We start from the raw sequence: 26,996 nt of genomic DNA, 5'->3' as shown, positions 1-26,996 counted from the left end.
ATCCCTGTGACTTCGGTCAGGAGGCAAGCTCAAATCAAGCCCTTGGAGTAATATTCTACAAGATGATGAAAGTTCTTTAAAAGTTCCTTCTCCTTACCTTGGCAATGAAGAGAACACTGCAGGCCAACCCAGCAAACAGCACACTGGCAGAGGGGCAGTCCAAACGCCTGCAGCTTCCTTGGTTCTTCTCCTTGGTAAAAGGTTTGTTTTCTTCCCAGAAGTGATCTAAAGTCTTTGGGTCTGGGCCCCAATATTTATACTCATATTCTCTTTGTTCTCTGAAGGCACGGAGGCCTTTGCCTAGTCCAAACCAGTTTTGGTCAGGCCTGGAGCACCTTGTTTACAAGACTTGTTCTTTCCTTTCACAATGTAGGCCAGGGACATCAAACCCACCACTGGAAGTGGAGACACCATTGTGGATGGAAGGCACAGCCCTATTCAGGTCCCAGGTGCAACTCCTCCCACCCATCTACATGCAGATCTCTCTATTCAGCCCTGTGCTGACTCACCCTGACTCCTGGAATCTCCCAGCCCCTGTCACTCGAACTCCAGACAAGGAATACACAACCTAGCAGAGGCAGGCTTGGATAGTTAGGCAAGAAAACACCTACTTTCTAAAAGTGGTATTTTCAAACAAAGAATGTTAAAACCAACTTCACTAAAAGATGTATTTTATCATTCTGAGTTCAGGCATACTAAACACGAATTTCTACCTAGTTCCCTGAGTCAGTTAGGATTATAAGATGTTATAAACAGGTAGCCTTGCAATAGTGAAAAACATAAAAAGGCTGTAATTCACTATTTAGGACATGCCACGCACACCAGGGCATGTTCTACCTTATCCTTACAATGCACTCTGCCCTTTGGCCTACCTTAGGGGTGTCTGATATGAAGAAAAAGGGAAGGTTTAGGGACTGACAAGTGGGTGCATTTGCCAAGACAAAATAGCAGTCACAGACAACTGCACACAGGCTCTGCAATGGCAGGCCTGAGACACACTTTACAAGTTGCTTCTGTGGGTGGCACAACCAGTGCTGCAAGCGCACCAGCAGCATTTGATTTACAAGCCCTGGGCACACATGGTGCACTGTACTATGGTCTGACAAGAAAATCAAATAACCCAATAGATAGATATCCTCCACACACACCCACTGTGACGTCGGACGGCTGTGGGCCCGTCCAAAGCATGCAAGGGGATAAGAAGGTATGTGGGGGGGGTCACCCTGCAAAGATTGTCAGGGTGATCACCAAAAGAAGGAGGGGGGGGGATAAAACAAGGAGTTCTCCAAAGGGCTACAAACTACTTCTGTGGGTCAGGTCTCCCATCCCTCCACTGAAAAGAAGAAGTGGCTCCTTTACAGAAACTCTGCATTGAAGGACTCCTGAAGTGCTTTGAGTGTCATCAGGAAGGGAACTTAAATGGGGATCCTAAGTTTCCAAAGCGGGCACAGCCTCCCACCTGTGGGCAGTCACTGGGGTTGGCTAGTGTAGTGCTTGGGGTGGAGATGGTGCTAGACAGTTTGGGGAACATGGCAGAGGGTACCCTAGTATTCCTGGATGACAGAGAGATAGTGCAGAGAACCCACATGCCTGACAATACTAGGAAGTACAGTCAGTGGGTCACCATCAATGGGCATAGGGTGGAGGCACTAAGAGACACAGGAGCCAGCATGACAACTGTCTGGTGTCATGTGATGTCTTCAGGGCAGGTAGTACAGAATGGGCACCACTAGGTGGCTGAAGTTGACAACCATGAGAGCCACTACCCAGGCTTTGATTCCCTTTTAATGTGCGGGGTCTCAGGTCAGCTTAAGGCAGCTGTGAGTCAATTCATGTGGGTGAATTGTCTGCTGGGTAATGAACTGTACCAAACCACCTAAAATGAGGTGGAGCTCCGGTCCCACATGGAGATATTGGGGTTGCCTGAGTGGGTGCACCTAACCCCACGGTCCATGGCAGCCCATCAAGGTGGTCAAGAGGACATTGAACCTAGAAGAATAGGCTAGGCACCTGCCAAAATGAGAAAGGGCAAGGGGCATGGAAGACCCACTCCTGAAATTCCCACAGACCTGGAGGAGGCTAAACCCGAAGGTGAAGCCCTGGTAACTTCCAGGGCGGGAGAGGCTGAACTGGGGAACCTGCCTTAGCTGCCCAACTGGCAGCAGGAAGGGGTCTCACTATGGAGGAGTTCTGCAGGGCAGGGCAGGAATGCCCTTATCTTGAGGGTCTTTACTAATTTAAAATATCTTCCTCACATTATGATGAGCAGCCTGGTGTAGCTGCACCACATCAGCCATCTCAGCTTGGCAAAGATACTTTGATATGGTACTTTTTTGTTTTGAGGCCAGCTACCAAAAAAGTCTCATCAATGTTTCTAATGCGTACAGTTTTTTAAAAGGAGTTCACAAAAGCAAGCTCAGGAAAAGTTAGCTTGTGCTGCTGAACTGCGCAGCTGTTCATGTGCTTTTACATCTTTTAAACCTGGATACACTGTACCTGCTCAGGTACTCACTACTGAAAAATACAATAATCCTGCTTGTCCTTAACAAAGCTTATTTTTGCTGGTTATTTAAGTAGATAATTATTTCCTCAGAAACATATAGACCTACACAGCACAAGTTTGTGCAAGATCACAAAATACCTCTGTTTGTAAAACAAACATTATCACTTCTCCAATTATTAGTTTTGTTCCTAACTTTCCACAGAGTAATTGTTTCCTGTTATTTTCAAAAGTGAGCAAGACGTATTTTTCTCCTCCATATATTTTCTCATATTGTAGTTTTCTTCTTCACAACTTCTGTTTTCCATATACCTACTAGAAAAAGAGAAAATAACCAAAACATTTCTATCGTACATACTATTCAACGGCCGCTGTCGGTAGGGGAGTACCTGCCTGGACGGTGACGTGGGGAGGGGGAGGGGCAGGGTGGGGGTTAGTAATGTATGGATAATGGAGGTTTGCAGGTAAGTAAACATTTAAATAAATCAAACGAATTTTGTTGCGGGCACTGCATCCCCAAATGCAATGCAGTGCGCGCAACGAAATTCATTCATTACCTACCTGCAAACCTCCATTATCCATACATTACTTTCCCCCACCCTGCCCCTCCCGCTCCCCACATCACCGCCCCGGCAGGTACTCCCCTACTGACCGGGGCTGCTATTCAATACATCATAATAGTAATTTTTCACTATATTCTGTAACATTTTCTATATCTTTCACCCTTACTCACATATTTAAATCTAGTATACCACTAACTTGTTATTCCTTTCTCCAGAAACATTCCACACCCTCACCCAGTGTATTCTTTTTCACAAATAAATTATAACATGTAATCAAGCTTGAATTTATAAAAGTTTGTAAAGTAACACATTTATTTTGTTTATTTATTTATTTTGAAGGTTTTGTATAGTGCGAACAAGAGCCTTGTGGGTATCAGAGCACTTTACAGGCAGATGTGAATATTTGAGACACCCATAGCAAACAATAAAGTGTAGAATAAAACAGTAATAGTAAACTAATACAAATTGACAAATATATACAAGGATATACCAATAGTCAGGTGAATTTGGCCATGAGAATAGATTTCACTTCTTTTTTGAAGAATGCCGTGGAAGGATTCTGTCTCTGTTCTGGGGACAAGGCATTCTAAATGCTAGGAGCCATTCCTGAGAAGGTCCGATTGTATGGTTTCTTCTTAGTAAAACGTTGTGGTTTCAGTAGCAGGTTATTTGAGCTCCGGATGGATCTGTTCCCACAAGAGAGCACCAATTTGTCAGCTAGTTAACTAGGTGTATTGTGATGTAATGCCCTGTGCATCATACAGGCAATTTTCATGTGGATTCTCACTTCGGAGCGTAGCTAGTTGAGGGCATGAAGGTCGGGGGAAATATGACAGTTTCTTTTGGAGCCTGCGATGAGTTTCGCCTCTGAGTTGATTGAAGCTCCTAGAGGGGCCGTCGTTGATCTGGGAAGGCTGCAGAGAGAGACACTCCCATAGTCCTCTCTAGGGATTACTAGCGCTTGAACTGCCTGCTTGAAGTCATTTGCGGGCAGGAATGTGCTCCTTTTGTAGAGGGGCTCCTGTGGGTCTGCATATTTAATTTACTATCTAGAATTACTCCCAGGGATTTCGGTAAGTAGATAATGAGACACTGACCATTGAGTGCTGTCAAGTGTTTCATCCACTCGAGGATGATGGTCAATGGATGGGGGTTCGATTAAAAGGAATTCAGTTTTGAGGGTGTTTAGTTTAATTTTTTTTTAAAGTATTTTTATGAGAGTTTTTACCCCCTTTTGTTATTGGTTACAGAGCACAGCATTACATAAATTCAGCTTCACAAACAAAGAGAAAAAACAACATAGTATAACGAAAAAGAAAAAGAAGAGATCAGCCAATATATCATATATCTCAATATATCTCAATATACATTCTCAGTTCCCCTGTGCTACAATTGTACATTACTTCTTCTTGAATTTAGAGCGCCTTCAAGAAGAAAGAAAAAAAAAAAAAAAAAGGAAACCACAAAAACAAAACTAAATTTCATTATTCTCTTCTTTCCATCTAGTTATTGGTTCCCAAATTTTTAATCCCAGCTTCCTCCCCCTCTTCCCTTTTCTTACATAAATCGCCCTTTCCAGATTATATATCCTGAGTACCCTGGCTAACCACTGTTGATATGTTGGTGGCACTGGGTCGAGCCATGCTGAGGCAATGCATAATCTTAATACTGCCATAGCCACAAAAATGAAATACCCATCTTCCCTCTGACTGCCATCCGCGCTCACACCCAACATTATTATTGAAGGCGTTAAGTTAAACGATACATCTAACACGCTTTGCATAAATGCCTCAATTCCTTTCAACGTCATGGATAAGTGGGGGCATGTTGCAAATATATGTATGATATCCGCATGCAAAGTTCCACATCTTGGGCAGTTGGTGCCTGTTACTCGCCCCCATTGGGCTATTTTCGCCGGGGTATAATATAGCCGGTACAGTGTTTTATAGTGTTGCGCTTGGAGGGCTGCAGAACATAAAACGTTCTGGCCTAGTTCTAATGACATTTTAAAACAGTCCCTTTCTACCTCCAGCTTATTTGCCCAGCTGTCCCCCCATTTCTCCAAATCATCCTGTTTAGTTTCTATTAGCTCATAATAAAACCTCTTAATAGTACAACTCACTCCACCCTGTGCCACCTCCATTATAGCGTTTTTTGCAAATCCCAAGTCCCCCCCTGTTTTATTTGCTAAAAAGCTTCTTACTTGCAGGTACTTAAAGAAATGTCTTGTGTCGACACCATATTTTAACTGGATCTCAGAGAACTGCAGTAAACCCTGCTTCCCCATAACATCTCCAATCTTAATAATTCCCTTTCTAGCCCATTCATTAAAAATGGCATCTGAAAAAATGCCCTGAGGAAATGCTGGATTATTGATCATTCTAGTGTATCTGTTATATTTACCTAAGCCATATCTCTTGGTAAATGCCTTCCAGATGTTATGCGCTGCCATAATAGTCTTGAAACGAGTTCTCTTAAAATAGCTTGAATCGAATTGCCTCAGCAACACATTTTGCGCCTCCCCCCCCCGGCAGTAAGGCATATATTGCTATGGTTCCTAAGTCATCCTCCCCTTCTGCCTCCGCTCCACCTATCAGACCCACCATGTACTGAAGAGCGGCAGCCCAATAATAAAGTTTCAAATCTGGTAATGCCCAACCACCACGTTCTCTGGGCAATGCCATAAAGCGCAGTGCCCTCCTAGTTTTACCTTTTGACCAAATAAATCTATTAATCATAACTTCTAAATTCTTAAACCATATATTTTTAAAAAATAAAGGTATTGCCCTAAAAATATACAAAAATTTGGGCAGAACCAACATTTTTATTATATTAGTTCGGCCGACTATTGACAGGTGCAAATTATGAAGCCTATCTAAGTCCCTTCTTACTTTAGTTATAATAGGGGTTATATTTAGTTCCACTATTTTATCTAACTCCGAAGTAACTGTAATCCCCAGATATGTACTTTTCTGCACCACACGGTGATCCTGACAGACCACATTTTTATTCTTAATTATTTGTGTTTTAGTGGTATTAAGAGAGTACCCTGAGACTCTACAAAAGTTTTTTGCCTCCAATTCTACGTGTGCAATAGCCTCCATGGGGTTTGATGTGAGGACCGCCACATCATCAGCGTATGCAAGTATCTTACACTCCCCCCTGTACGTTATTAAGGGAACTATATTCTTATTCGCTGCCATCCTCCGGATCAAAGGATCTATGTACATAGCAAACAACAGGGGGGAGCATGGGCACCCCTGCCTAGTTCCCCTCTTAATTTGGACTGGCATAGTTACACCTGCATTTACCCTGACAGATGCCATCGGATTTCTGTACAGAACTCTTATTGCATTGACAAACCCCTCACCGAACCCGGCTCTAACTAAGACACACCATAGATAGTCCCAGGAGACCCGATCGAACGCCTTCTCAGCATCTAAAAGCATTGCCGCCATCGGGCCCCCTGAGACTTCCATGGTGTCAAATAAAGTAATCAGCTTCCGGGTGTGATGAGTAGTCCCCCTCCCTGGTATGAAACCATGCTGGTTACTGCTAACTAATACACTTATAACACTTGCAAACCTTATTGCAAGTGCCTTTGAGTAGATCTTAGTGTCAGCATTCATCAGAGTTATTGGCCTGTAAGAGCCAGGTTCGTAAGCCGGCTTCCCCTTTTTTAAGATGATAACAATTTCGGCGCTGGCCCAGGAGCCTGGGACAGATACCCCCACTTGCGCCTTTTGCATCGTACTTATCATATCCTTAGCAAGTATCTCCCAAAAAACCTTAAAGAACTCTAGTGGTATCTGATCTGGTCCCGCTGCCTTACCAGACGGGAGGCTCATCATAGCTACTTTTATCTCCTCTGGGTCCAAAAGAATATCCAATCTCTCTCGCTCTTGTTCTCCTAAAACCACCCGCGACACATTCTGAAGATACAATGTTATCTCCCCTAAATCCTTCCCTTGTTGTTCATTATACAGTTCTGTGTAAAATTGTCTAAATACTTCTCTGACCCCCTGGTGATCCGTGATTACATTCCCTAACCTGTCCTTAATCTCCCTTACCTCTCCCACAGCAGCCTTTTGCCTCGCCCTTACCGCTAAAGTGTGCCCCACCGTTTCACTGACCTCATGGCATTTTTCCCTATTTGCCGTATATGTTTTAGCCGCTTTATTTGCTAAATCCTCCTCTGCATCCATTCTTATCTTCGCTAATTTATTAACTGCCTGCTCCACTGATCTACCAGATGCAGCACATTCACTCAACTCTCCCTCTGCTTGAAGCATCGCCCTTTTTAATTCCGAATTCTTCTGCTGTTCCTGCTTCCGTTTACTTACATTATAACTCAAGGTTTCATCCACTCGAGGATGATGGTCAATGGATGGGGGTTCGATTAAAAGGAATTCAGTTTTGAGGGTGTTTAGTTTCAGATCGTTTTTGGCCAGCCAGGTCTGTGTTTGTTGGATCGTTGCATTGAGAGATTTGATGTCCTGAAGTAAGTGGATCTTTATGTAGGGTTGTGTGTCATCTGTATACATGTGATAATAGACATTTGAAGACCTGAGCAGTTCGGTGAGTGGGGTTCCATAAAAAGGTTGAAAAGTGTAGGCGACAGGGATGATGCATGCGGTACTCCTAAGGTGACTGGACTGGGCTTGGATAGGGATTGATTGATCTTGAATCTTTTGTTCTATCCTGAAGCAGGAGGAGAACCAATTAAGAACTGAACTAGATAGTCCCATTCTGTATTTCAGGAGGTGATTGACGGTGTCGAAGGCCAAGGATAGGTCAAGCAAGATTAGTAGACAGGCTTCGTTTTGGTTCAGGATTGTTAAAGCGTTGTCTATTATGTGGGTCATGGCTGATTCAGTGCTATGTCCTGCACTGAATCCCCAGTGGTGTTGATCAAGCAAGCTGAATTGATCTATGTGATTGTCAAGCTGCGAGTGAACACATTTTTCATGCAGTTTGGCCAAGGTGGGGATGTTGGATATTGGGCGATAGTTATTCAGGTCAGAAGGTGCGGAAATTTGGCAGAGATCGATGTTAGCATTTAGCTGAAGCCATCTTGTTGACCATGTGCTCACCATGTACTCTTTCCTTCTTCACTGTCGCTTGCCCTTGTGCCTTTCTCAAGAACTGGCTATACTTAGCCTCTGCTACTCGGCACCTGCTCATTAGAGTCTGTAGCTGCCCATGCACCTGCACCTAAAGTCAGCAACTGTTAGCTCCTCCTTCTTTGTTGACTATGCATTCTCTGTATGACCATCTAGGTATGTAACTCTCCTATGTGTGCTTGTACCGCCTCCTTTGAGCTCCAGTGTGCTCCTTGTGCTACTTCATACACTGCCGAAGGGTGTTGTGTGAATGTAGTTCCACCTCATGAGGTTTAATAAAATATTGTTTTGCTATTTCAGTTTCCCAGCCAACGCCTATTTACTGGTCTGAGGGCTTGTGTGCAGAGAAGGGCGAACCCCTAGCACTGCTAGGCCTTGCTGAGGTCCACTTCTACAAATTGGCGCCTAATCAGTGGGGCTCATTGGCGATTCGGATGCCTGAAGGAGTGGTTGAAACAGAGGATTGGTATCTCGCTACGGACGATCATTGCCCGAGGAGACCTGCGTCTTGGCACCCACAGCGTTTTTCCTCTCTTCCTGATCTGACCCTCCAAGTGGTGCCGGTACTCAACTGAGATCCATTCTGGTGTTCGCTGTGCAGAGACCAGTTGGTCAATTCAGAACTTGCCACTTGGAATCTGCAGACTCTTGCTTGGTAAGGTTGTTTGATGTGACACTTTATGTATGAAATTGGCCAATATTTTGGAATTTGTTTGGATATATATAAATTGCAATTTATATAGGCAGGTAATGAGGAGACTTTTTCCAACTTTTGAATAATTTGTAATTGCACATATTGTGATAAGTGCCACTGCTGTATCGTATTTATATGCTACAATATGATTGGCATGCCTGTTTCAAGCACACTTCGTAGAATGTGTTGCTTCTTTGGCGGTACCAATGTGAATATTGAGCAGAATCAGCTGGCTCCCCCCAAGGGGACACCAAATAGGGACATGTATATTAAACATGGTATTTCTTCTATAATGTACAACACATTATGGAATAAATATACTAGTAAGGATCCTGAGTTGTGATGGCCTATAAATGGGTCATTTGATCTTAAAGAAATTCAGTATGTGGAACAATGTATGTTTAAGTGCAAAGTAGACAAGATGTGTTTGACTGTGTACGAATGTGGGAGAAAGAAGCGCGTGAATGAGTGAGAAGAGAGCAAGCCTTGATAGACAAAAAACACCACAAAAATATCCATGGGAAAGCGGAATTAAAAAATAAAGAAATGAAGGAGATAAAAGAGAGAGAGGATAAGGAACGTTGTTTACAGGTAAATGTCCAATACCCTGTCCGGCGCCCCCTCTACCCTTTCCTTAATAAACCTCAGGAGGATTCAGTTTTGCTATATTACTCCCCACCTCCATATACATTTCCCTCTGCCCCTATCCCTGATTCTGATGATGATATTTCTCCTTCGGATAAGGATAAGTTAGGATTGGATGCACAGCGAGAGACTCGCTTTTTTCTGACTGCTGATTGTGCGGCCACTCTTAGATCTGCTGCTCATAAAGCAACCAGTGATAACATTTCTGCTTCAGATCTTGTACTCGATGTACAACAATGGCAGGATAGAGAGCAGCTATATTTTGTAGGAATGTTTGCCACCGAAGTAATTGCATGATTTAGAAAGCATTCCACAGAGTTAGAGCCTGCTGATATAGCAGATGATTATAAACAATTGTGTGACTGTTTTTTTCTCCCCTCCCAGGTGGCTGACTTAATTAGACACGTGGTTAAACTACGAGCTGATGCACTCCGTTTGCGGGAGGAGAAACAGTCAGCTGCTGCAACTGAACAAACACTTCAGACCACCGTGCCGTTGGATGATACTTCAGGGGCAGATAAGAATATTGTAGTTCATCGGAAACCTATGCGGGAAGCCGCACCTTTGTATGTCCCTCCTAGGGGTACAGGAACAGATGATAATAAAAATTCCACTGATGCGAAGGGTTATTTTATTTACAATTGAGTCTATATTCCTTGGAGTAGAGCAGATGCCATGGCTCTTAAAGCTGCTTTGCCTGACCCGCGGAAAAATCCGGCCGATTTTTATGAAGAAGTTGAAGGAGCCATTAGTTCTTGTACTACTACTTTATCTGATATTGATGTTTTTTGGGCTTATTTTACCCCCTGATATGTGGAGATCTATTTGTAAAGTAGATGATCATGCAACTTTTGGGGATGTTTGGAAGGAACTAGAGAGGATCTGTGGTATATAAATAAATAATACCGGATCTATTTTTGAATGAATGAATGAATAACAGATAGCTCAATAAATAAGAGTCAAAATTCGAGGTAGTAGGAGTTTTGCAGGTTTATTACAGCATAAGGACAGGAACAGGACAACCTGCACGGAATAGGATGGCAAGCCTGGCAGCGCTGCCGAGGTCAGGGTCTAGAATGGCTCACCAACAGGATCGGGACTGGGAACACTTTTTAATAACAATACATGAGCATATATACATAACGCCAACACATAGCATTACATTGCAATGGGCGTAGCAGTGGGTGGAGCAAGAGGCATGATGCGAAACAGTCGCGAAAGATAAGGGCTAAAGAGGGTGTAACTGGGTGTGCACATAGACATGTGATGCAAATGTAACAGAATATGTCATGAATGGGCGGAAACATTGGAGGGGGCTACCTAAGGAGCCGGGACCTCTAACCTGATGGTGCGCGCAAACTGGCAATGACGTGTTACTAGGAGAAGCTGGGGGCTATGAACTCTGTGCTAGGAGCAGAGACTAAAGTCTGGAGGGTCGGAGCGACATGTACCTAAACCCTATCTGGTATCTAATGTTTAGGGAACATGTTGATATAAACTAGAAGTCATGAGGGGAAAAGCTAACAGACTCTAAGGCTAGAGCATGCATTTATTCTACATGTAGTGCGTGATGAAGAATATTAAATGACCATTAAATACAGTATTTCTCTTAACATGGGGCCGAATAGGCTAGACAATGACGGAAACTATTGATGCAGTTCAGTAGCTTGGGAATGCAGAGAAGGAGGACTAAACTGATAGCTGGAATCATAACATAGTCTTGGCAGACTCAGAGGCAGAGCCAAGCTGCACCGGGCACTGCGAGGCAGGAAGTAAGTGAAAGGTCGAGGATACAGGTGGGGGCTGGATCGCTCCTCAGCGAGGGTTCAGGAGACAGGAGCTGAATCTGATGTCCGGGCCCTGTTGAGGCCTAGAAACGGGGACTTTATAATGAAATAACGTGCACACTGAGAAACGTGGCAACATAACTTTACATAGGCCTGATACCCATATTACTCATGAGGACTGGGAAATGACATACCAGAGGTGGACACAACTATAATTGCGTCTTGAATCGGACATGGGGAATAACATATGCATATTGGTCATGCACACATAACATATGATGGGTGACACGTAGGGACATAGAACATGACAAAATTTACTTTTCCACATTCCCTCCTTGTCACTACGTTTCCATCAGGAAACATCAATATTCATGATACCATCTATCATTTCATACAGTACCATTTGTTCATCTCGAATTGTCTTGGAACGAGATTTAGAACGGGGCTTGGGACTAGGAATACAAGAGGTAGCACACATGCCGCAAATCGCAGGGCCACATTGTATACAGAGGCAGCAGCTGAATATGATCGCTACTGCGATACCTAGAAAGGACAGGACTTTCCATCCCCAGGCGGAAATTATATTCCAGAACCAACCGGACCATGTCCAGGTGCCTGGATCTTGGTGTATCAGATGGGCAATTTTATGGAGTCTGGTTATAGCTGAATAAACAGACGGCGCGTTATTTGGAATGAAAATGCAGCAACTGGATCCGATGAGTCTACAGGCCCCGCCCCTATCGGCCAGTATGACGTCAAGGACGAGACGATTCTGGAGCACAACAATTCTCATAAAGGATTGCTCTTCGGTTAAGTTACCTAGAGCGGAGGCAGTCTCATCTACTACAGCTTCAAGGGTTCTTGTTAACCTACGAATTAGCTTACTATTTACAACTGTGCCTAAATAAGGGAAAACACCTTTATCAATATCAATGAATTGCTCTGCAGCAGTTTCAGTATAGTCGACAATCGGGAGATTTCTCTTGTGTCTAGTATGTACTAGGTAGGAATTCCTATGGTAGTCAGGTGGGGCTAGAAAAACAGGTGGCAGTAGGAAGGCAATGTAACAGGTTCCCTCCCAATCGAGGGGCAGACGAACATATGCAGTTTGACCACGAACAAAATAAGAATGACGTGAAGCTTTAAAAATAGATTTCCCACTGTCACTATACTTGACAATAGTAGTACAATCACTATGTCCTACATGTACAGAACCATAATTACGAACACATAATTCGCCTTTGACTGGTAATACTGAAATAGCAGGTGAGTCTGGAGTAGTATCAGACTGAACATTCAGGACCATGAAATTCGACGAATAGTTACCTAAATTGTACACTTCATTTTCTAGATCTAAACCTGTTCTGTGGGGGAGACCATGCTTGTCTGGGAAACATGTGCTGTTAAGAAAAGACATATCTGTTGAGGATGACGTTAACGTGGACCATGCTCCACACGAACCATTATGTGAAAAAGGATAAGGAAAGAGTGGCAGAACTCCCTTTGACGTCTGGAAAGGGGGGAGTCGACCACACACCCAACAATTAGTGGCATTGCTGGTCTGGTGTGAATAATGCAACATGCGGATAAAAGTATTGTTACGCATAGCGAGGCGGTATGAATATTCATGAGGAGGCAGATCACTAAACGTGTGCTCTACTGTAACATTAGAATGCTTATTTACATGAGGAACTGGAAAACACAGATAAAATGCGTAACTAGTGCAGGAAGTCAAAAGGCTGAGAAATAATATGAAACTTAGAAAAACGATACATCGGATTGAGTTTTGACTAACTCTCTCACTATGGGGGTCTATTTTATACATGTCAGAAACAGTCTAACCGTTTCACCTAGGGGAGGACTTATACAATCAAACTGACTGACTTATTTTACTAGACCGTAGCTTTTGCTTATACTCCTGCTGCGGAGTTTTCTCTAACAGGGGAGGGGTTGTGTCAATGTCATTTGCGGGACAGTCCTTAGGAACAATGTTTTGACAAGTTTTTAAATCCTGGGAAATGTTCTTGGAGACCGGCTTTAATCCGTAGAATTTCTTGACGTGCGAAAGGTGTACCCAGCCGCGGCGTCCTTCCAATTTCACGGCTGTACGGGTGGTGAGGAGGACCTGACGGGGCTCCTTCCAACGTGGCTCCAGCGGACTTGATCTGTCGAAGTTACGTACGAGGACCATTGAACCTGGAACGATTTCATGCGGGGCCACCTCGGTATTGTCTGGAAATGCGGCGGCAACCTGTGAACGACATGAGTTGAGGGCAGACATCAAGGAAGCTAGGTAATCTGTCAGCATATTACATGAAACATCAGTAATACTTCGGGGTCTAGGAGTACCCCACATGTTAGGGGGGCGGCCGAATACGACCTCATACGGGGACAGACCTGATCTGGAATGTGCGACCATGCGCATATAAAACAAAGCAACTGGCAGAGCTACTAGCCAGTCCACACCTTTCTCTTTACATATTTTGGCAATTCGGATTTTCAGAGTCTGATTATGTCTCTCGACCAGACCAGCTGCTTCAGGATGGCGTACACAATGAAACTTCCACTGGTACCCTAACAACAAGGAAACGTGCTTCATGAGTTCAGATGAGAATGGCTGACCGTTATCAGAATATACGACTCTAGGGAGTCCATATCGAGGGAAAAACTCACGAACCAACTGCTTGGCAGTGGTCGCGGCTGTGTAATCTGGGACTGGATATGCTTCTGTCCATCTGGACAAAGCGCATACAACTACAAGAACATACTTGAAACCTCGACATCGCTCCATCTGAATATAATCCATCTGGAGGACCTCAAAAGGGTGGTCAGGAGGCTGGAATCCCCCTTGTTCCACCGGGACACTTTTACCTGGATTGAACTGACAACATATCATACAGGTACGGACTTTCTGCTTGGCTGCAGCTCGTAAATGCTTGTTGAACCAAATGTTCTGGATACTGTCTAACATTGCTTTTTCTCCTAAATGTGCTGGACTATGTGCGGTATTAATGATGACTTGAACCATAGAGTCGGGGAGAAACCATGTGGCTCTACCCTTCGTTAACCATCCTTGATCTGTCTGGACCCCTCCTTGTTCAGACCATTTCTTGATTTCATCGGGAGTAGCATGTAACTGGATATCTATGACATCCTGGGTGGGGTCCTTAACTGTCATACATGTAGTCGGATCTGGAGTTTGTGTCTGTGTCGGATTAACTTGAATGTCTGGAGTCTGTGCTGTAAGCTTGGCTGTGCGATCTGCTAGATCATTACCTTGGGAAATAATGTCAGTAACTTTCGTATGTGCTTTGCATTTCATAATAGCAATGGATGTCGGTAAATGTATTGCATCTAACAGAGCTTGGATAAGGAAACCATGCTGAATTTTGGTTCCATGAGAAGTCATGAAACCTCTCTCCTGCCAGAGCACTCCAAAGTCGTGAACGACTCCAAATGCGTAGCGTGAATCTGTGTAAATATTAACTTTCTTTTCCTTGGCGTGTATACAGGCTTGTGTCAGAGCAACTAGCTCTGCTGCTTGAGCGGACAGAGTGTCAATGCGGTGTGTCTTAATAACTTCAGTGTCAGTAGTCACTGCATACGCGGCAACTAAATCTCCTGTACTAGTTCTCATACATGACCCATCCACATAAAGTGTCAGGTCGGGATCTAGTAACGGAATGTCTGTCAGGTCTTGTCTTGGCTTTGTCGTAATGTTGACTACTTCCACACAATTGTGTGCGGCAGAATTTGAACTAGCTGATGGCAACAGTGTAGCAGGGTTCAGGACGTTGCAGCGTCTGATTTCTATGTGTGGTTGAAACAGTGTCAATTCATAACCCGTTAAACGTGCAATTGTCAAGTGCTGTGTTTGTGTTCTATTTAAAAGAACTTCCACGGAGTGTGGAACTTGTACTGTCAGGGAGTGTCCTAAAACTATGGAATCACTTTGTCTGATAGCTAGTGCTGTGGCTGCAACTGACTTGAGGCACGCGGGCAAAGCCTGGGCGACTGGATCTAATGTGCTAGAAAAATAAGCACACGGCTTGTACTGTCCTGCTTGATCTTGTGTGAGAACAGATAATGCTGTACCTTCGCGTTCAGTGACGAAAAGTGTAAAAGGCTTACTGTAGTTCGGTGTAGCTAGAACTGGAGCTTGACATAAAGCTTTCTTTAACTCGTTGAAACTAAGTGTATGTTCAGATGTCCAAGGGAGGACAGTCGATACGGCTGCCTCCTGTGTCGTTAACTGTATCAGTGGTTTGGCTAGAAACGCATACTGAGGAATCCATTGTCTACAATAAGAAGTAAGGCCAATAAAGGCACGTACCTCCTTCTGGGTCCTGGGCTGAGGAAGACTCGCTATCAACTGGATGCGGTCTGGTGTCAACTGCCTACCCCTCTTGGACAGTAAGTGTCCTAAGTAGATCACTTGCTGGACACAGAATTGAAGCTTCGAAGGGGACACCTTGTGCCCCATCTCGGCTAGGAAATACAGAACCGTCAGTGACGCTCGCTCACAGTCACGTTCAGAACGGGCTGTGATCAATAGATCATCGACATACTGGAGCAGGGCAGTGTCAGTTGGCATGTGAATATTGTCTAGTTGTCTCTTAAGTGCTTGACTGTAAATACTAGGGCTTTCTGTGAAACCTTGAGGAGCTCGTGTAAACATATAGCTCCTTCCATTTAAACAAAATCCGAAAAGAAACTGGCTGTCTGGATGGATGGGAACACTAAAAAATGCATTCTTAAGATCGATTACTGTATAGAACATGGCTTCGGAATCAATGGCTGTCAATAGGGAAGAGATATCTGGGACAACTGGGTACTGAGGAATAATACATTTGTTAAGTTCTCGTAAATCAATCACTAATCGATATACTGGGGGTGCATTTGGATCAGTACGTTTCATGACTGGAATGATCGGAGAGTTACATATATTGGAGTCAGTTTCTACAACTACTCCTTGAGCCATGAGCTCGTCTATAATTTTGGATAAGGCTGCTACAGCCTCAGGTGGCAATCTATACTGCCTGATTCGTGGTAACACTACACCTGGTTTGAGAGTCACACGATGGGGTGTGATTTGCATGTAACCTACATCAGTTGGACCTTGCGCCCATAAATGCTGCGGGACATTAGACAATCTCGGATCAAAATCTCGTAATACATAGTGACCCTTAAAGTCACGTAGGAACAATCGTATTCCCTCGGGGGAACAACATATAACTGCACCTAACTCTTTCAATGTCTTAATGCCTAACAGATTTTCTGGACATGACTTAGTAAGTAACAGATCAGTAGTGCGGGACAATGGACCTACTTCTAGAGTGACTGGCTTTGAAATCTCATTTACGATAGGCTTTCCTGAAAATCCAAGGGAAACATTTCTAGAGCCTGAGAGCGGAGCCCCTGGAACTTCGGCGTGACTAATTGTGGTCCTACTTGCCCCTGTATCAATCAAAAACTTTCTGTCTTTCCCTAATACTTGACTGTGAACATAGGGACCCTCTTGATCTACAGGTATCTCGATGAGAGGCAAGCCTACCTCCCTCTCTAGGCTGTTTCATGAATCCTGCTGATACTCTGGATACTCAGACTGTGCATACTGGTACATCTGCGATGTAACATGCTGTGTTGCAGCAATAGGCTGCGGTGCTGTAACTGTCTGTGGTGCATTCTGTGACTGAGGAGTCTGTGAAACTTGTTCTTGTCTAGGCGGACGTGGTCTTTCTTTAGTCTTACCAGTAGCTATGTTATGTTTCAGAACTGTACACGCGTTTATGAAATGACCTGGCTGTTTACAATAATTGCAGTTCCCTTTAACGGGTGCTGCAGGATGACTGGCTTGATTCGGACCCCTCTTCTGACTGTCGTGAGGAACAGATTGTGTAACTAGCACTTTCATTTTCGTGTCTTTCATACGTTTTCTTTCGTGTTCTTGTTCTTCTCTGATTCTATTCTGGTGATACTGGAGCATCTGGAGCATCTGGGACGGAGTATTAGCTTGCCAGGTACTTTCAACTTTCAGAACTCGGTTTTTAATTGGTGGACTTGAATTCTCGACTAATTTAGTAACGAAAAGGTGAGGGTACGACTCACTACTTGTCTTGAGACCACTGTTGATACTAAAGCATTTTTCAAACCTAGAATAAAAATCACTAATATCTTCATCTTGTTTCTGTTTACAGGCTGAGATTGCATCCCAGTCTTCCTTTTTCGTTGTTAATAATCTGGGTAAAACTTGAATCAATAATTCTGGTAATTCTTTACATTTCTCTCCTAGACCAGTACCTGGTACACGTATCTTATCTTCTGCTTCTAGAACTGCCCAATCTATCTTTTTCTCTCCCACCTCCCATTCTTTCTCTTTGAGCTTTTCATACACCCCTGCGGGCAACAGAACCTTTAACATTTTAATTATATCCGGGTATGTGTATTCTCCCATACGGAGCATGTCTTTTAATTCTCTATGGTACCCTGCTGGATCTTTGTCATGACAGGGAATTAATTTCTTCATCTCTAGAAGTTCCATCTTTGTGATCGGAGTGTATACAAACACTCGCTGTATTTCGCCACCCGCTCCTCTGACTGGGTGGACTTCTCGTAACGGATTCTGTCTGTCTATGTAGAATGATTTACTTTCTGGGGGTGAGACATGAACAAAATGCGGGTTCAAGAACATTCTATATTTCTGGCGTTGTTCTAGAATGACACTAATTAAATCGGTACCTAGACCTCTCCATCTGTACTGGAGTAACTCGTTCAGGATATCATGTAACGGGCCTGGATCAGAATGTTGACCCTCATACAGAGTAATGAGGTGCTGAATCATATACATACCCACCAGTCGCTGCTCGGCTGGGGGCATTTTCAGAAACATTTGTGCCACTATTTCGTCTGGAAAAGTGGTAGAATCAGTAATCCATCGGACTGCTGACCGAACTATTTCTTGTTCATGCATAGTACTTAACTCACTATAACCGATTCGTGATTTCAGAATGTGATCGGTAGCTTGGAATACTTGTTCTAGGGAACCTTGTTCTGGTGCTGAATGATGGGAAATTGGCTTGTGTTCTAGGCGTAAATGGCGATCTGGAAATCTAGGTTTTCCTACATACGCTATTCTGGCGGTATTCTCATCGTCTTCCTCTTCAGGATCAGAGGTACTTTCTTTCTCGCTTACTTGTGCTGCTTTACGCTGTTCGTGTATCTTTATTATCTCTCTACGGATTTTCTTGTACATACTTTCCATGGCACCAATGGTATTGTGCTTTCCTTCGGCTATATTATCACTCCACTTTGTTAGAGTTTTCATTTCTTCCGGGTCTTTAGACGGATGATCCTGTTCTCTTATTAGACAGTTAATTAAGAACTTTAATATCATGCGCTGAATCTCGGCTTTCCTTTGAGACATGGCATCACTAATACTTTGTGGGTCATCCCCTGTACGGATGAAACGATATATCCTGTCTAGATCTTCTTTCATATTCGGCAGGGTGACTAGATACTCGGTCACTCTCCTTACGCGTACGGAATATAAAACCATATTAAACTCGCCTGGAACTGGGTCATAGACACATTCGCCAAGGGTTTGCCTGATCTCTGCAACAGACTTATTACTTTTAGGAGTACGCTGTGATGCTTGAGCATGTAATTCGAGTGCTGATAAACGCTTGTATGGCGGCGGGGTTTGAGGAAGACCTCCTCCTGCGGCCCCTAAACTAGAATCATCAACTGATGCTTTTCGTCCTGGCAGGGTGGGTAATTGTAACGTGGGCTGGACTTGTATGGCGGGCTGACCCGGGGGGGCTGTTAAGGGCACCCCGGTGTCTGGGGGAGTAGGAATTACCTGATTTACAGGGACTGGCGGAGCGCGGACAGGATTTACATATTCAGGGACTGTGTCGTCCAAGTAGGACGAGATGAAAATATCAGCTGCGGTCGGTTTGTGACGTAGCTTGGTCGGAACTAACGGTGGCGGGAAATTACTGGATGCCTCCGGGGTCGCTTTTGGCAAGCCCTCGGCAAGAAGAGGATACATACCCTTAATGAGGGCATTCCTCTGTCTGTCTGATTGCTCAGTTCTAACTCGTCCACCTATCTCGATTAATTCTCTTTCTTGGGCTCGTTCTTGGGATTCTCTACTTAGTTCTGACTTTCTGATTTCTTTTTCGGTTCTTTTATGAGCTTCTTTGCGCCACAACTCGATGGCATCTTTCTGTGATTGTCTGGCTTTCTTTTTCCATAATGCTTCTTCTACTCGCATGATGCATTCAGCATCCCATGTACCCGATACGGGCCATCTATACTTTTCCTCTAGCTCCTTTGTATACTCTACCCATAAATCTAAATATAATATGGCGCTTATGCCATGTTTCTGATACATAAAGTGACCTGGACTGTCCCTAGGCGGGACGGGAACTGCTGCTTCCAGCAGACCCTTTCTAGTTTTTAACTGACGTAATTTTGAGAAGAGCGGCATGACTGGACTATAATCTGGACATAATACAATACACAATAAACACGATACTTATTCCCCATTCATACCACGACATTAACATACATGAAGGACATTTAAAATAACAGTTCGAACAGAATACTACCTGGAAATACTGCAAACAGAACACTTGAAATTTCTCGAGAACAGAAACTGACTAGAACAGAAACTAGATGCACTGCTGAAACAGTACGAAACTTACCGGTCTCTTAAAGAGACACGTCAGGACCCGTATCCACCGAAGTGAACACTTCGTTTGTGGGACTGTGTACCACCAACCCACAGACCAGAGTCAATTAAATTGACCCTGTCTAGATACCACCCCAGTAACGGTACTCACCGGGCAGCAAGAACGGAAGGCCTCGGACTGGACTGGACTGCTACGACGACGGACGACGAACTTCGGACTTCAGTTACGGGTGGGCCTCCGGATACCTCGGACCTTGGACTCTTGGCTTGGGCTCTGGTCGGGACTCGCCGCGTTCCTCCACCGTCTCGTCTGGATGCTGGACCGCCTCCTCCGTCTCCTCCGTGGGCCTGAGGGATACTTGAGCAGAAATATCTGCCACTGCGCAGAAGAGTTCCGTCACGACTGCAGAGGGTCAGGGGGTCGGCGTGGCTTCACCGACGCGTGGGGAAAGGGCAAGTCCCTCTTCGGGCGCCATTATGTGGTATATAAATAAATAATACCGGATCTATTTTTGAATGAATGAATGAATAACAGATAGCTCAATAAATAAGAGTCAAAATTCGAGGTAGTAGGAGTTTTGCAGGTTTATTACAGCATAAGGACAGGAACAGGACAACCTGCACGGAATAGGATGGCAAGCCTGGCAGCGCTGCCGAGGTCAGGGTCTAGAATGGCTCACCAACAGGATCGGGACTGGGAACACTTTTTAATAACAATACATGAGCATATATACATAACGCCAACACATAGCATTACATTGCAATGGGCGTAGCAGTGGGTGGAGCAAGAGGCATGACGCGAAACAGTCGCGAAAGATAAGGGCTAAAGAGGGTGTAACTGGGTGTGCACATAGACATGTGATGCAAATGTAACAGAATATGTCATGAATGGGCGGAAACATTGGAGGGGGCTACCTAAGGAGCCGGGACCTCTAACCTGATGGTGCGCGCAAACTGGCAATGACGTGTTACTAGGAGAAGCTGGGGGCTATGAACTCTGTGCTAGGAGCAGAGACTAAAGTCTGGAGGGTCGGAGCGACATGTACCTAAACCCTATCTGGTATCTAATGTTTAGGGAACATGTTGATATAAACTAGAAGTCATGAGGGGAAAAGCTAACAGACTCTAAGGCTAGAGCATGCATTTATTCTACATGTAGTGCGTGATGAAGAATATTAAATGACCATTAAATACAGTATTTCTCTTAACATGGGGCCGAATAGGCTAGACAATGACGGAAACTATTGATGCAGTTCAGTAGCTTGGGAATGCAGAGAAGGAGGACTAAACTGATAGCTGGAATCATAACATAGTCTTGGCAGACTCAGAGGCAGAGCCAAGCTGCACCGGGCACTGCGAGGCAGGAAGTAAGTGAAAGGTCGAGGATACAGGTGGGGGCTGGATCGCTCCTCAGCGAGGGTTCAGGAGACAGGAGCTGAATCTGATGTCCGGGCCCTGTTGAGGCCTAGCAACGGGGACTTTATAATGAAATAACGTGCACACTGAGAAACCTGGCAACATAACTTTACATAGGCCTGATACCCATATTACTCATGAGGACTGGGAAATGACATACCAGAGGTGGACACAACTATAATTGCGTCTTGAATCGGACATGGGGAATAACATATGCATATTGGTCATGCACACATAACATATGATGGATGACACGTAGGGACATAGAACATGACAAAATTTACTTTTCCACAGATCGATGCAGAAAGGGAACCCACACAGAAACCACAACAAGAAATTTTAGACCTTCCAAAAGATATACTAGTTAAATTGAAAACTCTCATTCCTCCTAAAAAGATAGATTGGACTGTTCTAGCATCCCACAAGCAAAAGGCAGATGAATTTGTCTCTGACTTCTTTACACGTTTTGAAGAGGCATTCCCCGATTTTAGTGGCCAGTCATTGACAGATGATATGGGCAGGCATCTGTTTGTCGATAAATTTGTCGCAAACATGTTGCCAGGAAAGCCAGTGAAAGTTCCCCTAAAAGCCAGCGAAAGTTCATGGACCTCATCTTCCCCAGTCTCTCTTTTGACTATGGCTCAGTATTATGAACGTCAGGAATTAGAAGCTAAGGGCAATGAGGATAAAAATAATAAAGAACTGAAAACAAAGGTAATGATTGCTCAGGTTTATGGCCCCTCTTATGGAAATAGTGGTAGAGGCGGACGTGCAATGTATCGCCCAGGCATACCCTCTTTTTCCCAAGCTACTTTCTCTTCTGATCAGTGCGCTTACTGCAGGGAGACAGGAACATTGGGATTTTGAATGTCCTCGTTTGTGTACTCAGCAGTATCAGCGTGGTCGGGGACAAATGAGAAGCTGCCGGGGAATGCAGGACATAGGGGAGGTATAGATAATCGTACCAGGTTGGAGTCTGTTGGGCCTACTCTGAATTCTTCTAATACTTTTGATAGGCATAACCAATATCAAATATCTGATTATTTGAATTTGGATTTGAAGGACTCTGCTTATTCATAGGAATGCCTAGGATGTGGTAAGGAATCAGTTGAAGCCCAAGTAAATCAGAAGGGTCCCTATGTTCAAGCACACATTTTGGGTTCTACTGATCAGTTTCTGGTTGATACAGGAGCTACTCGTAGTGCCTTGTCTGAACAAATGGTTCCCCTGTCTGGCTTAACCATTACATCGATAGGTTTTGATGGGACACTTCCCTTAGCCCACTGTCACAACAACTTGCATTTGGTGTTGATAAATTTACTGCTCCATGTCCATTTTTGCTTTTCCCTAACACGCCGGACAATATTGTGGGTCTTGATATGCTCAAGTATTTTAGGGCTACGATACGTTGCTCCCCAGAAGGTGTGCATGGTATTTTAAATGATACCTATCCTGTGGTTGAGAAGTCCTGTCTTATTAGAGAGGATATTGCTTTGGCTTCACTTCCTAATACTCTGTGGGCTACATCAGATACTGATGTGGGGCAAATGGTTATTCCACCAGTACATATTCAAGTAAGAAGGGCGCTTCATTGCCTCGATTGCCTCAATACAAAATTTCTCGAGAATGTGAAGAGGTACTTGTACGTATTATTCATGATCTGATTGAACTGGTGGTTGTGGAAGAAGTGCCTTACATTATTTGCAATAGCCCTATCCTTCCCATTCTGAAGAAAGACACTGATACTAAAATCCCCAGGTTTATTATTGATTTACAAGAGGTTAACAAGATTGTAGTGCCCCAATACCCGGTAGTCTCTGACATCACGACACTCCTTACCTTGGTTCCTCCAACTGCACTACATTTACTGTGATTCATTTGAAGAATGCTTTCTTATCAATCCCTATTCATCCTGACAGACGATATTTGTTTGGCTTTACTTTGAATAACCGATCCTTTAGATTCTGTAGAATTCCCCAAGGGTATACAGAAAGTCCTAGTATTTACAGCTAAGCATTGAAAAGACAGCTTGACTCTTTCCCTGTGCTGACTGAGGTGGCTCTCATACAATATGTCGATGACATCTTGTTGGCAGCTGATACGCCTGAACAATGTGAAGAAGGAGCACTGTCATAGCTTTCATTTCTTGCATCACACCATCACAAAGCTTTGTGGAAGAAATTGCAGTATGGTAGACAGAAGGTTACCTATTTAGGTCGCCTGCTGTCTAAGGGGGGACGTGCACTTACACCAGACCACATTCAAGCTATTTTAGACACACCATTGCCCCGTACTCAGAAAGATGTCCGTGCATTCATTGATCTTACTTATTTTTGTAGGCAATGGATTTTAGGCTTCTCACACATTGTTAAACCTTTGTTGGCTCTTCTGACGAAAGACACTCAATGCCCCTTCAATAGACGAATGAATGCCAGAATTCTTTCCACCAGTTGCGTCAAGCTCTTTGTTCTGCACCAGTATTAGGCACTCCAGATTACACTAAGACTTTTACACTCTATGTACACGAGAGAGATGGGTGTGCACTTTCAGTTTTAGTACAGACACACAGTGACAAGCAGCGTCCTTGTGCATATTTTTCAGCTGTTCTCGATCCAGTTGCTCGTGCATTGCCTGGGTGTTTCCTTTCTGTCGTGCGGCAGCTGTGTCCATACGTCAGAGTGAAGGAATAGTTTTGTCACATAGACTGTTGGTGTTAGTACCCCATGCAGTTGATGCCCTTTTGAACCAAACTAAAACGCAGTATTTAACTAATGCTAGGTTGACAGGATATAAATTGACACTCTTGGCCCCTTAAATCACCTTGAAAAGCTGTTCAACCCTGAATCCAGCTACTCTGTTGCCATATCCAGCGACTCAGTCCCAGTCACAACAGCCTCATGATTGTATATTTTTTAATGAGAAACAGAAAAAGGGCTGTGTCGACTTGCACAATACGCCCTTCTCAAATGTTGATGGGGAACTGTGGGTTGATGGGTCCTGTTTGAAATTACCAGATGGCACGACATCAGCTGCATATGCAATTACAACACTTCAGACTATAGTTGAGACAGCTCGTATTCCACAGAAGTCAGCTCAGGCAGCTGAGCTAATAGCTTTGACACGAGCATGTGAACTTAGTACTGACTTGTCTGTGATCTTTTATACTGACAGCTGCTATGCTTTCAGAGTGGCTCACGATTTTAGGTTACTCTAGAAGGAAAGAGGCTTTCTTACATCAAATGGGATGCAAATAATGCATGGAGAATTGATACACAATCTTCTGACTACATTGACATACCCGAAGAAAATAGCGATTGTTAATTGTAGCGCACACAAGAAAGTGACTGATAAAATAAGACACGGCAATGCCTTCGCAGATCACAGCCCGTGAGTCTGCAGTGCAGCGAAGTACCACATCTATGTACGTAGTGAAGTCACAGGCTGAACGTTGGCATGATGCTAGGCAGGAAGTGCTAGACATGCAGAGATCTGCTTCTACAGAGGAACTTGAGCAATGGTCTAAGGAGGGAACATTGGATGATGAGGGCTGTTGGAGAAATACGGACATGACCAAGTAGAAACTGCCCACAGCCTATTTACAGCCTATGATTCATATAGCACATGGGCCTGCACATGTTGGAGCCTCCTCGATAACGAAATTGCTTACACAAGTTTGGGAGCATCCAGAAATGCCGGCACTGCTAAAAAGATCCTGCTTGATTTGTCTTCAGTTCAATCTTGGCAAAGGGACACAAACTCCTACAAGAGGGTTTGCCACACCAACTGCACCTTTTGAAGTTTTGCAAATGTGTTCCATCAAGCTTTAACGCTGTAATAATCTGAAATATGTCCTAGTAGTGGTATGGGCCTTCAGTTAGCGGATAGAGGTGTATCCTACGAAGACTAATACAGCTCTTACTACAGCAAAGGTACTTCTAAAAGAATTATTCTCCAGGTTTGGTGTTTGCAAACTTTTGGGAGTGATAACAGACCCCATTTTATTGGGCAAGTTGTTGAGTATGTCCTGAAAGGATTATGGATTAAGCAGAAGGTCCATGCTGCCTTCTCTCCATAATCAGCAGGGCTAGTGGAAAGATACAATGCTACCCTCAAGCTTAAGCTAGCTCAAATTCAGGCTTCCACATCCTTGAAATGGCCTGACGCACTACCCTTGACATTGTTGTCCATTAGATCAGTGCCACATTCACGATCTGGTCTTACACCAAATGAGGTGGTATTTGGAAGGCCTATGAATAAGCAATGCCCTATACATGATGTACCTGTGTCTTGATGAGTGACTACCTATCACAGTTGACCGACAGCTTTATTTCTATTCATCAACAGGTTCGAGAAGCTCTTCCTGACAGGTATGAAGGTGAAGGCCACGGACTATGGCCCGGGGATCATGTGAGGATCCGGTCCTTCCAGAGATCGAGCAGTTTGGAGCCTAGGTGGCGTGGCCCAGAGCAAGTCCTCCTGGCGACCAGCATTGCGGTCCGAGTGACGAACAGGAGGAACTGAGTGCATTCTACCCACAACAAGAAGGTGCTGTCTACTCTGGTGGAACCTGCTGCCCTGATCGACCATCGAGACATCCTGGACACAGAGAGAGGCTAAGCTATATCACCTGAAGAACCTGAGGAAGTCTTCCTAGACCATACGATTCCTGGTGCATCTCGATATCAACTGCGGCCCCGGAAAGAAACTTCATTGTTGAAAAAGACTGGTTGAGCAACCATCCTAGGTTAGTAAGAAACTGAGCTGAAGAGGGGGGGATCTTTTGTGTGGTGACACCCGTCTTAACCCTCAGTGAAGAAACCAACAGCTGCCCAGGACTTTAGAGCTCCAACTTTTTTTTTACTTCAACAACGAGATGAATATGACTATGTAGAAAACATCAACTGCTGCAAGGATCTGCAACAAGAAGATAATATGTATTGTTGGATTTATTGTCACTGTGATCACTATGGCAGTGTTAACTTCGGTTGTAGAGGAAGTGGCTCCTGCTCGACAAATACTGACTGCCACAACTCCAGCATCCATCGAACACCACTATTTTACTCTCCCTTATCAGAGTAGAAGCATAGACAATCTTATCTGAACAACACGTTCATCCAGATGTTGCACCACACGCACATTGCTACGAACTTTACTAACTGTTGGGTGTGTGGAATGATGCCAGCTCATCAGAAAAAGGGAGGAACACCTTTCATTCTTCTTCCCTTTTCACACAATGGTTCTTGTCAAGCCTGGTTTGCACTTTTATTGGCTTCTGAAGTGGCTAATATTACTGATATGGGTGTAGGGAGATTAAACTACTATCTTAATAAAGCGTGTTATCCTGATGAAGATGGTGATCCACAAGCTAAAGGGACTAAATGGGAGATGGAGGAGTAGAGAAGAGGAAATGCTTCTACACATTATGTTTACCCAAATACTTGAACTGCTAAGGGTAATGGACCATTTGCTATAGCTGTCACTGGAGCCCAAGCAGATTTATGTATGAGAAGTGTTGGGAAAATTCCAGTGGGAAGAAGCGAATGTACTCTGGTTTTGACCATTGCTGGCTCCAC

This window comes from Lissotriton helveticus, chromosome 2_1 (genome assembly GCF_964261635.1).
Source record: "Lissotriton helveticus chromosome 2_1, aLisHel1.1, whole genome shotgun sequence".
Lineage (NCBI taxonomy): Eukaryota > Metazoa > Chordata > Amphibia > Caudata > Salamandridae > Lissotriton > Lissotriton helveticus.
Note: the sequence above shows the minus strand (reverse complement) of the source record.